Genomic DNA, 15,519 nt, shown 5'->3' with positions numbered 1-15,519 from the left:
GTGGTGCACCCATGATCAGGAAAATCTGCATAAAATTTTTTGGCCCTCCCTTCATACAAGAGAAGCATTCTAAATTATTACGGTATCAAAATATAAACTATGTTGATATAATACAATATTATACATATATTTTATGCATTTTTTAGTTTCTAAACTTTTTCTCTATCATCTGCAGGACTTCTCATGTCATCTACAGCTTCTGCAAAACTCCCCCAAAATTCCCATTTAATTTCTTATGATAATCTGCAATGTACTGAAATTGCAACTGGGGAAAGTCACAATGTGGAAGGGATAACTGTATCTCTAGAGTTGTTTCCAGCTTGAAATCTATGATCTCACGAAGGAAAAATGGGAGGATATTTGGCAGGCCCTAGCTCCAACACCTCCTCTTACAGAATCACAGAATCAGAAGGGGTCTCCTGAGCCTTCTAGTCTAACCCTTACCTAAAGTGTATTCCAATAATAATAATCATGACGATGATAAACAGCTAGCGTTTATATAGCACTTTAAGGTTTGCAAGATGGTTTACATGTTATCTCACTTGGTCCTCACAGTAACCCTTGTGAGGTATTATTATCCCCATTCTACCAATGAGGAAACAGATTCACAGCATTTGGTCCGCAGCTTCTAGGACCCTCTCTCTCGATGCATGTAAGCATAAATGTGCTGCTAGGAATTAAATAACTACAAAGGCCTTCCTTCTTCTGGGGAAAGCAAATAAACAGATTTCACTCAGTAGAGAACACAGGCGTCTTCAGAGTTAGACACAGCTGTATTCATAATGAAGGCCTTTCCTTAGGAGGATTTTTGCTTATTGGAAGTTTATTCTCCCTTCCCCAACAGAATGTGAGTTAGCATTCTGAATGTAGAAATCCCAAGGGGAAAGATATAATCACTTTCCATCAGAGGCCTTTGATCCTGGATAGAGAAAACAACCCAAGCCCACCCTCCTAATACTAGCCAAGCCATTCAGAGGCAGAAATTCCTGAGAAGATTCATGCCCGTATTAATTGGCTACCTTTATGGCTTTGATTGCTCCTCGCTTTCACTCCTGAAGCCAGCTGAGATCTCCCCCTCTGTCTCCCCCAAGCATAACTTCTTGAATAGCGTCTGTTTGGCCCCAAATGTCCTACCACAACTGGGATTATAGACAAGACTCCCCACATTCCCTTTGCTGGCTACCCTTGAGTAAGAGAGAACATTCTAATCTCATACCCTCACGTCCCTCAACTAATTATTGTCCTGAAAGATCCCAAAACAGATCTGAAAGCAGAGGTAATGAATAAAAGCTGGCTCTTTACCAATCAGCCTCCTAGAGAAAGGGAGAGGGTGGAGCAGATCATCTCTATAGTAGTCCCGTCAGAATTGGGACTTTTCCTATATGAAAGGGAAAGATGAGAAGCCATCTTGGAGGCAGTCTCACCTCCCCCAATCTGGACACATATCTAAAGGAGCACAGCGTCCCACCTCCATCTCAGCCAGCTGTAAAAATACCCTCTAATAAGTCTCTTTGGGACATGTAAGTATCGTAAGTGGGCTTTCTCCAGTTCCCTTTCTCCGGTATTTATCAATCTACAAACACTTGCTATGCACCAGGCACTAAGCCCTAGATACACAAAGACAAAAGTGAACCGGTCCCTGTCCTCAAAAAACTTTCATTCTAATTAGGGAGACAACATAACATAGACAAAATGGATACAAGGTAGTCTTGGGAGGGCTTGGCCAGATGACATTAGTGTGTCCCACAGCCAATTATTTAAAATAACCCAATGCTTCATTGAAAGCATCATGTGGTTTAAATAAAAAGTCAGGTTTTTTCCCATGGTAGTTGGAAAAGGATTAAGAGTAGAATGTGTACAGCCTTTATCTTTTGCCTACTCTTCCCAAAGAAACCTTTCCTTGAACAAAGAAAAAGTTACTCAAAACAACAACTAATAAGATGACCAATTCTGGCACTATATATGACGTCCTCCACTCCTTGGCTCCACCTTCCCTAGCCCACTCCAGACAGTTCCGGCAGGACAACCAACCCCCTTCATGATGCTCATACAGCTGAAGTCTTTATTTCCATTACATTAAAACTCTCCGTGTCCCTTTTCAATTTTTGAACCCCTACCCTGAGTAAGTCGGGCACCTCATCCAGCCAAGGGAAATGCAAATGAGTCAGCAACCTGGACAGAAGAAAACTCCACAAAACCATCAATAATTCACAGGGGATGGGAATAGCAGAGCTTATGCCAGGGCACTATAGCTAATTAACTAGGAGATTAAAATGCTTTGGCTTCCAAGTTGATAATAAATAATAAAATGTATAATCTCTTCGAAAGCATCCGGAGGCCCCCAAGCTGGGTATTTTGAATATAAAGCTTGGTCTCCATTGCTGGGATGCCTTACTACAGCCCCCTCCCACAGACTTAGTGATTTTTCACTTCCTAAACCACTGGTCCCAAGCCAAGGTGGAATCATGCCTTCTCAATGAGAAGATTCGTGTGGGGTACTATGGGGGCAGAGTGTTGCCTGCATCCTCAGACTTAGTCACCATGTTGGTTATTTTTGCTTAACTCTTTTTCGTTTTTTTTTTTTTCAGTGGAGGAATCCATTGGGGGCGGGAGGATAGGAAACTGGACATATCCAAAAATAACGATAATATCCAAAAGGCGGAAATAAAACTTTTTTAAAAATTTAGTAAATGAACAGTTCAAGGTAATAGAGAAGCAGGAATTGGTGCTCACAAAGAGCTTGAGAATCAAAGCCTGAAGCCCTGGGTTCAAATCCCATCTCTGCCACATGCTAGGTGTGTGACTCTGAATAAGACACTTTCCCCCTCTGGGCCTGTTTCCTTCTCTGTAAAACTGGAATAAAAGGTAGGATGCAAGATATACCTTGGGATCTTTTCCAGTTCTAAATCCTGTGAAGTCAGTTAGCTAAGTTTATCCAACCAGCCCTATGCTGGTTGATTTCAGATTCCCTCTCCTCCATTTTACTTCTGTCTACCAACATCATTGGAAGGAGCTAAGGGCTCCTTCCAAAGGGCTGAAAACCCAACCCATGCCTATGGAGGACTGTACTCAACATGACCCTCAGAACTCTGCTGTGGACTTCACTGATTCTTCACTCACCCACTGTTGTCTCATAACAAGCCGCAACTGCAATTCTGGGGCTCGGCCATAGAAGACAGATGCACATGAACATATTATTTCTCCAGCTGGCTGAACCAGAGCTGACAAAGATTAGGCTGTGTACCCCTTGAAATCAGAGGCTGTCTTTTGACTTTTTTGTACCTCCAGTACCCAACACAGTGTCCTGCACTTAACAGTAGGCATTTAATCAATGCTGATTAACAAAGCTAGGGTCACAAAACCATTCATGTACAGGGAGAATAGATCTTAGAGGTCATTTATTCTGAGGCTTTCATCTTTACACAGATCACAGATGTAGAGCCAGAAGGAGCCTTTCAACCTCTTCATTCTCAAGTAAAGAGTACTAAGACCGAGAGGTTAAATGACTTTCCCGAAGTCACCCAGGGGATTTGAACCCATATCATAGGATCAAAGGATCACTGGCAGAGTCTGAAGGAATCTCAGAAGCCACCTAGTCCCAACACACACACACCCCCATCCCCATACTTGTCTGAGGTAGCTTTAGAACTCAGATCCAAGAGTGATATATATATAGAGATGAGAAATGAGCACGTGGAAGCTGAGGAGATTGCCAAGGGAAAGATAATAGTAGATAATTAAAAGCAGATAATAACAAGATAGACAATAAAGCACAATAACACAAGACAACGCAGTACAACGACGTAACAAACAATAGACAATAGATTTCAATTTTTGCAGGTGCTTCTCACGGATTATTTCATTTGAGCCTCACAACACCCCTGCCATAGATGACGAAACTAAAGCTCAAAATAGTCACATGGCTTGCCCAAGGTCACCTAGCTAAGCCAGTGTCAAGGGAGGGGTTTGAAGCAAGGCCTTCCTACTTTGGGTACAGCACTCTCATTGTATAGCATTGTAGAAAAACAGGACTGAGGACAGCGCTTTGGGGAAAACCCAATGGAGTCAGGAGTTAGGGAGTTGGTGATGAATGATAGATCATCCACCAAACAATGCCTCAGGGAAGACCTGTCTCCTTCTCTGCCAGAGGGACCCCCCTCTTCACTTCAGCCCTTATGTAACTGCCAATGACATGGAGAACGACCTAGCCTTACTATCTGCTGCATAGATGAATTTTCTTTGGAGTGGCAGCTAGGTGACAGACTGGATAGAGGGCTGCACCTGGAGTCATACAGATCTGAGTTCAAATCCAGCTTCAGAGAGTTATTATCTGTATGACCTTGGGCAAGTCACTTTTGTTTGCCTCCATTTCTTCAACTATAAAACGGGTATGGTGATAGTACCTACCTCCCAGAGTTGTTATGAGGAGAAAAAGAAAAAATATTTGAAAAAAGCTTCATATCTGGCACATAGTAGGTACTTAATAGATGCTTATTTTCTCCCTTCCCAATGTGTTTTTCCCCCAATTGTAGCATGAGTTTCTTGAGAGTATGGACTGTCAGAGCAGAGTCAAGATGGCAGAGCAGAGGAAGCATTCAGCCGAGTTCTTCCAAAATTTCTTTCTAAACTACTGTTAAAAAAACAACTTCAAAAAAACCCTTTTTTAAAAAAACTTCAAATCATTTGGAACTGTGCCCAAATGGCTATAAAAATGTGCATACCCTTTGACCCAGCAATACCTCTTCTAGGGCTGTATCCCAAAGAGATCACACAAGTGGGAAAAGGACCAGTATGTACAAAAATATTTATAGCAGCTCTTTTTGTGGTGGCAAAGAATTGGAAATCAAGGGGATGCCCATCAATTGGGGAATGGCTAAACAAGCTGTGGTATATGAATGTAATGGAATACTGTTTTGCTATAAGAAGACAATCTTTGAGAAAACCTGGAAGGACTTCTATGAACTGATGCTGGGTGAAGTGAGCAGAACCAGAAGAATATTGTACATAGTAACAGTGTTGCAAGGGCTGATTTTGATAGACTTAGCCCTTCTCAGCATTGCAAGGACCTAAAACTTTTCCAAAAGACCATTGATAGAAAATTCCATCCACATCCAGAAAAAGAACTATGGAGTCAGAATGCAGAGCAAATGAAGCAGACTCTTTTCTCTTTTGTTTTGTTTTCTTTCTCATGGTTTCTCCCATTCATTATAATTCCTCTTTGCAGTATGACTAATGTGAAAATGTGTTTAATAGGAATGTATGTGTAGAGCCCATATAGGATTGCATGCCATCTTGGGGAGGGAAGGGGAGAAAATTTAAAACTTATGGAAGTGAATGTTGAAAACTGAAAATAAATTAAATTTTTTAAAAATTTCAAATCAAATTCTGGAGCAGCAAAGTCAATAAAAGGTCAGGGTGAGACATTCTTCCAGTCCAAGACAGGAGAGGTTTCTGACATAAGGGGTCACAGAAGAAGAGATTGGTGACATGGTGATGTCACCAGTGATGAGAGCAGGTGGTAGAAACAGAAGCAGCAGCAGCAGCTTCAGGAGCTCTCAGGCCAGTAGTGGTGAAGGGACCTAGTAATTGGTCAGGAAGAGATTGCAGGGGATCCCTTTGCTGGCACTGGACATGACTGGATGCTATTAGACAACTCCATTGTCTATACCCTCTTCTAGTCACAGTTCAAGGGGAAAGAGGAGCACCTTTGGTCACAAGGGTTCAGAGACCATAAGAATCAGTATCGATTACAACGCCAAGGGATCAGGGTCCTTTCTAGGTAAGAACCAAGAAAGATCAGAAGAACAATGACCACACCTCTCCTCAAATCACACCACCTTGGAAGCACCAAAAACTTCCAAACCCTCAGAACTAGGTCTGAAAATGGCAATGCAAAAAAGCTTGAAATTTGTAACAGAGTCCCCCACCCCCACCAAGAACAGAGCCCAACAAGTTCAAAGTCAAGAAACAAGCTGGAAAAATGATAAAACAACAAAAAAAGAACCTGACCACAAAAACTACCATGGTGACAGAGAAGAGCAAGACACAAACTTATAAAAAGACAATGGTATCTGGACAACCACAAGAAAAGCTTCCCCTCAAAAAATGAATTGGACATAAGCCTGAGAATTTCTGGAACACCTTAAAAATGATTTTCAAAATCAAGTAAGAGTGGTAGAGGAAAAATTAGGTAAAGAAACAAGAATAAGAGAAGAAAATTATGAAAAGACAACAGCTTGGTAAAAGAGGCTGTGATGTCAATCAGTGATTAAAGACCTTTCTCACCCACTCAACAGACCTCAGGTAGGGCCAATTAAGGGAAGCTTGATTAGAGGTTTGTTTGTAGGCAGGCCTTTACTTACTAGGCACTAAACCTCAGGCCCACACCCTTTTGCTGATTGGGCATGAAGCCCTCAGGCCCTAAAAAGAGTATATACACCCAGAAAGTAGCCATTGAGAACTGAGAATTCAGAAATCAGAATCAAGAATTCAGAATCCAGCACAAAGAGGAGAAGTAAGAACTCCAAGATGACAGAGCTGCAGAAACAGTGTGGAGTGGAGAGTGGAGTGGAAACCAACAAGCTTCAGAGACCAGAGAACCAAGGGTGGAAGAGAACGAAGGCAAGCAGACAGTTAGGATTTGTGCGTGTTTACGGGGAGGCCCCAGCAGGGAGCTAGGTTACAGGATGACTTGGTTTCTTGCTATAATACTGTGTTATAATTTCCTTGTTGCTACATTGAGGTGAGCTTACTGGTTTTGGAATATAATTACTGCTATATCAAATTGGAGTTATTGGTCTTGGGATTTGATCCTCTGGTGTCTAAATAAATGTTATACTTCTTCTGCCTTCTGCCTAGAGAGTTTTTCATACTTTGCAATTCTGAACCATACAGGCATGTTCATGGTCATCCTCAAGGTCATGAACCTTGCCTTACTGATACAGAGGAACAGAAAATACTGAAGAAAGTGACACCTTAAAAAAGAGAATTGGCCAAATTGAAACAAAAGTTGACTGAAGAAAATAATTCTTTAAAAATTAGAACTGGGAAAGTGAAATGTAATGGCTTCATAAGACATCAAAAAATAATAAAACAAAATCAAAAGAATAGAAAGAAAATTGAAGAAAAAGTGAAATATCAGAAAAAAATAACTGCCCTGGAAAATAGATTGAGGAGAGATAATTTAAGAATTTTTGAACTACTTGAAAGCCATAATCAAAAAACAAGCAAAGACATCATATTTCAAGAAATCATAAAGAAAACTACCCCCAATATCCTAGAACTAGAGGGCTAAATAGAAATTGAAAGAATCTACCAATCACCACCTGAAAGAAATCTGAAAATGAGATTAGGCACTATAGCAATTTTTCTTTTTCTACCTGTAGTACTGAGCACAGAACTTGGCACATAGTGTTTTAAAATGGCTTTTCATGTATTCTATGTCACAGAAGTCAAAAGAAGGGATAACATCCAGGAGTGGGGTGGTAAATAGTGTTTTGAAAGTTGAAGAAATATCAAGGAGGATGAGTATTGAGAAACAGCTACTGGACTGGGCAGTTAAAAGATCATTACTTACCTTGAAAAAAGTCAATCAATAAAAATTTACTAAGTGCCTACTCTGTGCCAGGCTCTGCTAAGCACTAGGAATACAAAGGGAGACATCTCCAGTCATCCTGATCTATATCTTGCCACTGGATCCAAATGGCTCCAGAGGAGAAAATGAAGCTGGTGACTTTGCACAGCACTCCTTCAATTAAATCCAATTCACTTGGCATCATCTTCCTGTTGTCCTGGTCCTCTTCCAGAACAAAGGACAAACAACAGTAATAATACAAAGAAAGGCAAAAGGCAGAGTCTACTCTCAAGGAGCTCACAATCTATTGAGGTAAACAACATACAAACAACTAAAATTGGAAATAATCAACAGAAAGAAGGTACTAGAATTAAGGGAGATCAGGAACAGCTTTCTGGAGGATTTTGAAGGAAGCCAGGGAAGACAAGAGTCAGAGATAAAGAGGGAGAGAGCATTCTCAGGCTGAGGAATGAAAATGCTCAGAGTCAGGAGCTGGAATTTCTCCTTTGAGGAACAGCAAAGATGCCAGTGTTGCTGGATCAGAGAGAGCCCAGGGAGAAGGAATAAAAAGACAGGAAATGGCTGGAGTAGGGGGTGAGGACACTTAAGGGGAAGTAGTTCAGTAGATCAGCAGGATCAAAAGCCAAATTGTAAAAGGTTGAGTGAGACATGAGCAGGCAATGAGGAAACAGAGGTAATGAATACAAATAACTCCCCCTAGGACTGGAGTTCTAATTCTCTTTGGTGTTTAGGAACCCTATGGTAATCTAGTAAAGCCTATGGATCCCTTATCAGAATCATGTTTTTAAATGCATAGAATACATAGGATTATAAAAGAAATTGATCATAATCAAATACAGTTATTTAAAAAAATTAAGTTCATGGACCCCAGATTAAGGACCCTGAAATTGAAGAAGAGATACAGGACAATAGTTTGAGGATAAAGTGAAGATTTTTTTTATAAGGATGGTGGAGACTAAAGCATGTTTGCAGAAAAGTGGGGAAGGAGCCAGTAGATAGGGAAAGATGGAAGATAAGACAGAGGTAGAATGATCAAAGAGCTAAACTCTCAGAGGAGACAGGAGGGGATGGGATCAAGGGCACACAAAGAGGATCTGACCTTGGAGAAAAGGGTCACTTCAGCCTCAAAAATTGCAAATTGGCACTGGGAGAGAGATTCTGACAAAGCAGCACGGGGTCGGGGGTGGGGGCTAGATAGTACATGTTTTTAGACAAGAAAAGGCAAGAGTCAGAGATCAGACTCATCAGATCTTTACTTAAAGAACCTAGACTTTTAAAGTTTCAGGATTACAGACTAATTTTTGTACACATGTGTGCGCACTTATATGTATATATACATATCATATATATATGTGTGTGTGTGTGTGTGTGTGTATTTAATTTGAGGGGTGTTATTCTGAACTTGACAAACAATAGCAATTATGAGCATTTCCATATTCTAGATTAGATTCAAAAATGGCTCCCCATTCTCCAGTAAGTCAATCAGAAAAAGTTTTCTATACCCCTCTCCTCTACTAACAACAGACACTTGAATTTCTCTAGTGCTTTATCATCTACAAAGCTCCTTCTTTACCTGTGAGCTAGGTAGGGAAGGCATCGCCATTTTACACCTGGAAAAAACCAGCTTCAGAAAAGCAAAATAACTGGCCTGAGGGCACATGGTTCCTAAATGTCACAGCCAGGATTCAAACCCAAGTCTTCTGATCTCAAGGTTAAGGCTCTTTCTATTAAGAAGACCATTCCTCTGAACTTCTGCTGAATTCCCGTGCAGCTCTGTATTCCACACCCCTCAACAAGTTTGGTGGAGAGATAGATGCCGCAATTTTTTTTTTTGCTTTACAGAGCTTTTTAAGTTTGCAAAATGCTGTACAAACATCTCATTTTACCCTCACAACAACCCTGGAAAGTGTTATTATCATTTTCATTTTACAGGTGGGGAAACTGAGGCAGACGTAAGTTTGGTTTTGTGGGTTTTTTTTTAAAGTGGCTTGCCCAAGGTCACACAACTATCTTAGGCTGGACTTGAATTCAGGTCTTCCTGAATCCAGGTTTAGAGTTCTGTCTACTAGTCTCCTAGCTGCTACTTTTCCTGTGGAAAGAAATACTTTCCTGAGGCTCAAAATTCTGGCTTGGAGAATTCAGACAGTCTGTTGTTTGTCTTCTAAGAAGGGAGATTACACTTGTTGTCTTTAGTTGCAAAGGGCAGTTTAGGAACAACACGGGGAGGATGCCAAGAAGCTAAGTTAGCCTTGACGTCAGAAAAAACTTCCTAATGATCCCAGCTGTCCCAAAGTGGACAGGGCTGCCTCAGTAGGTGGCAAGTCTTCCTCTTCCTTGGAGGCCTTCAAGCAGAAGCTGGATGATCACTCAGAGATGGGAGGGAAATCTTTTTCAGGCATTAGTTGGACTAAATGAGGACGGAGCCTCCTCCAGAAGAGGACCCGGATGTTATGAATTTTAAAACATGATTCTAAAAAGGGGTCCATATGCCTCCCCATGCTGCCAATGGAGCAAAGAACCCCTGTTCTGGAGCACAAAGTGTGACCCATCGCTTTAGGGCTGAGCACGCAACAGCAGCAACCGTGACTGGCTGAGCAAATCTCTGGGTGCCCTGTCTTTCCCCAAGGTTCTGTGATTGAGGGGTTCAGAATCACCCGTAGGAGCTAATCAATCTGAAACAGCTAAGTGGTACAGTGGGTACCTTGTAGGATTTGGAGTCAAGAAGTTTGAATACTGCTTCAGACATTTCCTAGTGGGGTCACCCTAGGTTAGTCATTTCTCCTCCTGTAACCTCAGTTTCCACATCTGTAAAATGGGAATGATTAACAGCACTGGTGCTATCATTATCCCCATTTTACAGGTGTGGAAACTGAGACTACAGGAAAAGTATTGTTGTGAGGTGTGAATGATAATGGGTGCAAATCTTAAAGCACTACATAAATGTTAACTGTTATAATTTATCATTGGATTAATAACAGCACTATATAAATGTTAGATGTTATTACTATTTATCTCTGCATGGTGAACTGAGAGTTGGAAGGAATCTTATAGGCCAAGGAGTCTGAATCCCTCATTTTATGGATGGAGAAACCAAGAAACAGGCAGGTTAAATCACAGGACTTAGGGAGATAGGAGCTAAGTCCTAGCCAAAATCATTTGGCTAGGAAGAGTCTGAAGTAGGATGTGAACTGTTTAGGGAATTCAGTGTCTCCCTTTTTGAGCAGGAAGTTCTGAGAAGCACCTGGAGCCGGGGAAAACCTCTGCCCTCCAAACACACCCTTCTCTCTCCGTGGGTCAAAGCAGGAGAAACAAACGTGAGCCTTCTCTTTCCCTCCAGTTATGCAGGAGGACATTCTGTACAGTTACTACCCAAGACTTGACAAGTTTTCTCTAGATCTTAGAACCAATTTGGGGACCAACCCCTGAATTTAGGAACTGAATATATTATTAACTTTCAAAGACAAATATCAAAAGGGAAAAATGTTTTAAATTAGTGGGAAAGCATGAGTTCCCCACCTCTGGGCAAAATTCCAATCAAGGCCACTACTAGTCTGCAGAAGGAGCTCAAAGGATTCTCGAAACAGCCCAGAGGAAAAGTGGAGCATTCTATCAATCTCGTGCCTGGAATACTGTCACCTCCACCTTGGAGAATCTCTAACCACCTTTAAGGGCCACTGCCTACATGAGGCCCTTTATGACCACCACCCCCAATCATTAAAGCTCTCCCTTCCTGAATTCAAGTTATTTTATTTTGTAGTTTATTTGTTCAGTCATGTCCGATCATCACGACCCCATGGACATGAGGCCCTTCTATTCTCCACTACCTCCCTAAGTCTGTCCAAGCTCACATTCATTGCTTCCATGACACCATCTATCCATCTCAGCCTCTGCTGTCCCCTTTTCCTTTTGCCTTCAGTCTTTCAAAACATCAAGGTCTTGTCCAATAAGTCCCACCTTCTCATTATGTGGCCAAAGTATTTCACCTTCAGCTTCAGCATTTGACCTTCCAATGAATAATCTGAAATAATTTCTTTAAGCATTTTATACATTTTACTACTTATCTATCAATTTGTCATTCCCCACCCCGCCCCAGTAGAAGACAAGCTCCCTGACAGTCTGTTTTTATTCCTGTCTTTGTAGCTAGCACATGGCAGGTACTTAATAAATCCTTGCTGTTTTGAATTGAATTTGTATTTTCCCCCATGGGGAATATACTTCTTGCAGCTAGTGCTGATCCTAACAAAGGAAGCATACCACAGACTTTCTTTCTGTGTGTATTTGGGGAGAAGAATGAAGAAACTGAATAGAAACCCAGAGCCAAGAGAACTGGAAAAGATCCAAAGACCAATTTGATTCCACCAAACTTCCCTTAGTCCCAGTATTCTTGTTTGGGATAGAACACGCTCCAAAACACGAGAGCTGCAAGGTGCCTTGGATGTGACAGAGAATTCCCAAAGGGGCCATGGAAACTCAGAGGGAAATGACTGTGGGGGGCACCATGTCCTTCATCTTCCCCAGTGATGATGTTTCAAGCTACTCTGAAGCCTTCCTGCTCCATTGCCTCAGAACCTAATGGCTCTCACAAGTCAAGGGTCATAGTCACAATCACAGGCACTAAGCTGACTATAGACTCCATATGTCAACCCTACCCAGCTTCTGTTAAGTATCAGCCAGGAAAGAGCTCTGTGAATTGAAGTGAAGGAAGCAGAACCAAGAATAAAAATTTATACAACGATCACTATAATGTAAAGAAGAGAACACTGAAAGACTCCGGAACTCTGATGAATGAGATGATCAGGAAGGACTCCAGGGGAGGGACTAATAAGCCAATAAAGGGGCAATGTGGTACGGAAGGTAGGGGCATGAAATTTAGAATCTAAGAATTTGGCTTCAAATTCTTTCAAATTCATTTACCATCTAATGACTTTGGTTGAGTAACTTCTCCCCAATGGGCTAAGTTCCTTCCTTTGTAAAATGAAAATGTTGGACCTCTAAGGTTTCTTTGGTCCTATTACCTGTCCTAAGACTCAATTTCTTCAACAGTAAGAGATAAGCAGCAGCTAGGTGGCGCCATAGTGCATAGAGTGCTGGGCCTAAAGTCAGAGAAGGCTCATCTTCCCGAGTAAGTCCAGCCTCAGACACTTAGCTGGGTGACCCTGGGCGAGTCACTTGACCCTGTTTGCCTTGATTTCCTCATCTGTAAAATGAGCTGGAGAAGAAAATGGCAAACCACTCCAGTATTCTTGCCAAGAAAATCCCAAATAGGGTCATAGAGAGTTGGACACAACTAAAACAACTGAACATCATCTAACTTCTGCAGGAAGCTATTACTGATCCTCCTTCTAGGGCCTTCCCTCTGCTGATTACCTCCAATTATCCTGGCTGGTGCTTCTTTGTGCACAGTTGTTTGCCTGCTGTCTCTCCCCCCCCCCACCTCTTAGAATGTGAACTCCCTGAAAGCAGAGATTGGGGTTTAGGGAGGGGGGTTGCATTTCTTTGTATCCCTAGTACTTAACCCACTATGTGCCTGGCACATAGTAGGCCCTTGATAAATGCTTTTTGACCTGACTTTGTGTATCTCATATATATGTACGTGTGTATGTATACATGTATGGACCTCATATATAAGCACATATGCATATATGTGTATTGTGTATGCAGACACACATTGTTGTTCGCCCTTCGTTCTCAAAGAGGACCAATGACACCAGGAGGGTGATGTCTTGACTTGCAATGAATTAGATTTAAGTGAGGCAGAGAGGTGCAAAGTAACCAGCCTCACTCTCTCTTGCAGAGTTATCAAAGCCCAGTAGCAGGACAAAAGTCAAGATAACTGGAGATGGCCAAGGTCGTGGTAGATGACCTTGGCGTCTTCCACATCTGACCAAGCTCTAAGTGTTCCACAGCACCTGCTTCAGCACCTTCATGGCCACTGTAATAAATTGTTCTCATCCACCCATTTCAAGGAGGGGAAGTCTTCACATGCTTGGGGTAGATACCCCCCAAATTTACCAATGGGTTTGGGGCCTGTAGATTGCCCTCAACCTGCTTTAACCTGTCTGCCAAGACAGTTTTACTGGGCTGTGGCCATGTGCTACAGCCACTAATTGTACACACATACATATATGCATATACATATATGTGCTTATGTATGTTACCTCCCCAAATAAAATGGGAGCTTCTTGAGAACAGGGATGTTTTATGCCTTTCCTTTGTTAATTCAGTGGTCCCCAGCATGGTGAGAGTTTAATAAATGCTTACTGACTTGCCACATATGGTAAGGACCCCTATACATGTTGTCTCCCCAAATAGATTGGAAGGTCTTTGAGGGTAGGCATTGTTTTGGTCTTTTCTTTATAATCCCAATGCTTCACGCTGCCTGACTGGTGAGAAGTAGAAATGATAACACACATAAAGCACTTTGGAAACCTTAAAACAATTCATCGATGGGAACTATGAGAACTATTCTGGGGGATTCTAGTTCTCAAGACTAAGAAACTATGATACTTCGTTCACCAGGTCTAAGTTCCTCATCTCTGGGCCAGAAGGAGCCCCTGGCTGCTCCCTCCCTTCCCCCTAACAAAGTTCAACTTTTAAGGGGGAAGAGAGAGAAATGTGGGCCAACTTTCTGCCCTGGCAGTCTGCAAGAAAGCTTTCGGCACCTCAAATGGCCAACTCTAACAGATTTTTCCATTTGAGGATTGGGGGGATGTGGTGGGGAGGGAAAACACAGAATGAAAGGAAAACTGGACTGCTGTAAACTTGACCAATCTAAGTGGGTCCTTGCGGGGAAAGGGAAATTAAAGTATTTATATCATGTTTAAAAAAAAAAAGAAAGAAAAACCCTCTAGTATATCCAGGCCTTTCTATTCCGTACAATTGAGTCCTGCTTTTCATTTGGGGGAATGGGGGAGAGAATAGGCAAGTTCCAAACTATAAAGTGAACGGAATGTGATCTGAAGGCGAATTCTTCCCAGCTGTCAGAGCATCTGGTCCCCCAGACTGGAGCTTAGCTCATAGCTAAACTAATAGTCTTCACGTGAACCTAGAGACAAGGTAAACCAAAGAGATTCCCCTAAAGAGACACCAATTACCAGTCCACCAGGCTTTCTCATCCCCCAGTGACCTCTTTTCCACCTGGGGACTTTGGAAAGGAAGAACAAGAGAGAGTCATACTCTATGAATGAGGAGTTTTAAAAGCAGAAGAGTCAAGCTTTGAGGTCTAGAAGGGGCGGGGATAAAAGTCATAGAAAGGATTGGCCAGCTGCCACCATCAGCAAAATAATAACATTTATAAAATATTTACATAGAAAGAGAGAGACAGAAAGCAAGAGAGACAGACAGAGACACAGAGACAGAGAGACAATTCATAATGCCTTGGATCCTCACAACAACCCTGGTAAAGCAAATGCTTGTATTAGCCCTGTTTTGTTTTTCTGGTGCTCAGAGAGGTTGTGACTTGCCCAGGTCACATGGTTAATAAGTGTTAGAGGCACAATTTGAACCCAAGTTTCTCCTGACTCTCAAGTCTCCCTTGGCTACACCAGGCAGAACTGAATGATCTCTAAGACTCCCTTTTTTTTTCTTTTTTTTTTCTTTTTGGAGAGGGGAAAGCAGGGCAATTGGGGTTAAGTGACTTGCCCAAGGTCGCACAGCTAGTAAGTGTGTCAAGTGTCTGAGGATGAATTTGAACTCAGGTCCTCCTGACTCCAGGGCTGGTGCTCTACTCACTGCGCCACCTAGCTGCCCCAAGACTCCCTTGTAATGCTAAGTCCTGTGAACAGAAGAGCTACCTCTAATACTTATGACGTTGGAAGAGATGGTTAACCTCCCCGGGCCTCAGTTTCCCCACCTGTAAAATAAGATAATGAAACTAGATATCTTCTGAGGTCCCTTCCAGCGCTGGCCCTATGATCCTATGATTT

The 15,519-nt window shown here is 42.0% G+C and overlaps 1 protein-coding gene across 1 annotated transcript in view; it reads right to left on the bottom strand.

Moving 5' to 3' along the window:
* The window catches only part of MEGF6 (multiple EGF like domains 6), a 384,175-nt gene that overhangs the window by 357,926 nt on the left and 10,730 nt on the right, over positions 1 to 15,519 (bottom strand). The window lies entirely within an intron of this gene.

Source organism: Trichosurus vulpecula, chromosome 2 (assembly GCF_011100635.1).
Source record: "Trichosurus vulpecula isolate mTriVul1 chromosome 2, mTriVul1.pri, whole genome shotgun sequence".
In the NCBI taxonomy this organism is placed as follows: domain Eukaryota; kingdom Metazoa; phylum Chordata; class Mammalia; order Diprotodontia; family Phalangeridae; genus Trichosurus; species Trichosurus vulpecula.
The sequence above is the reverse complement of the archived record's forward strand: the minus strand, read 5'-3'. Positions and strand labels throughout refer to the sequence as shown.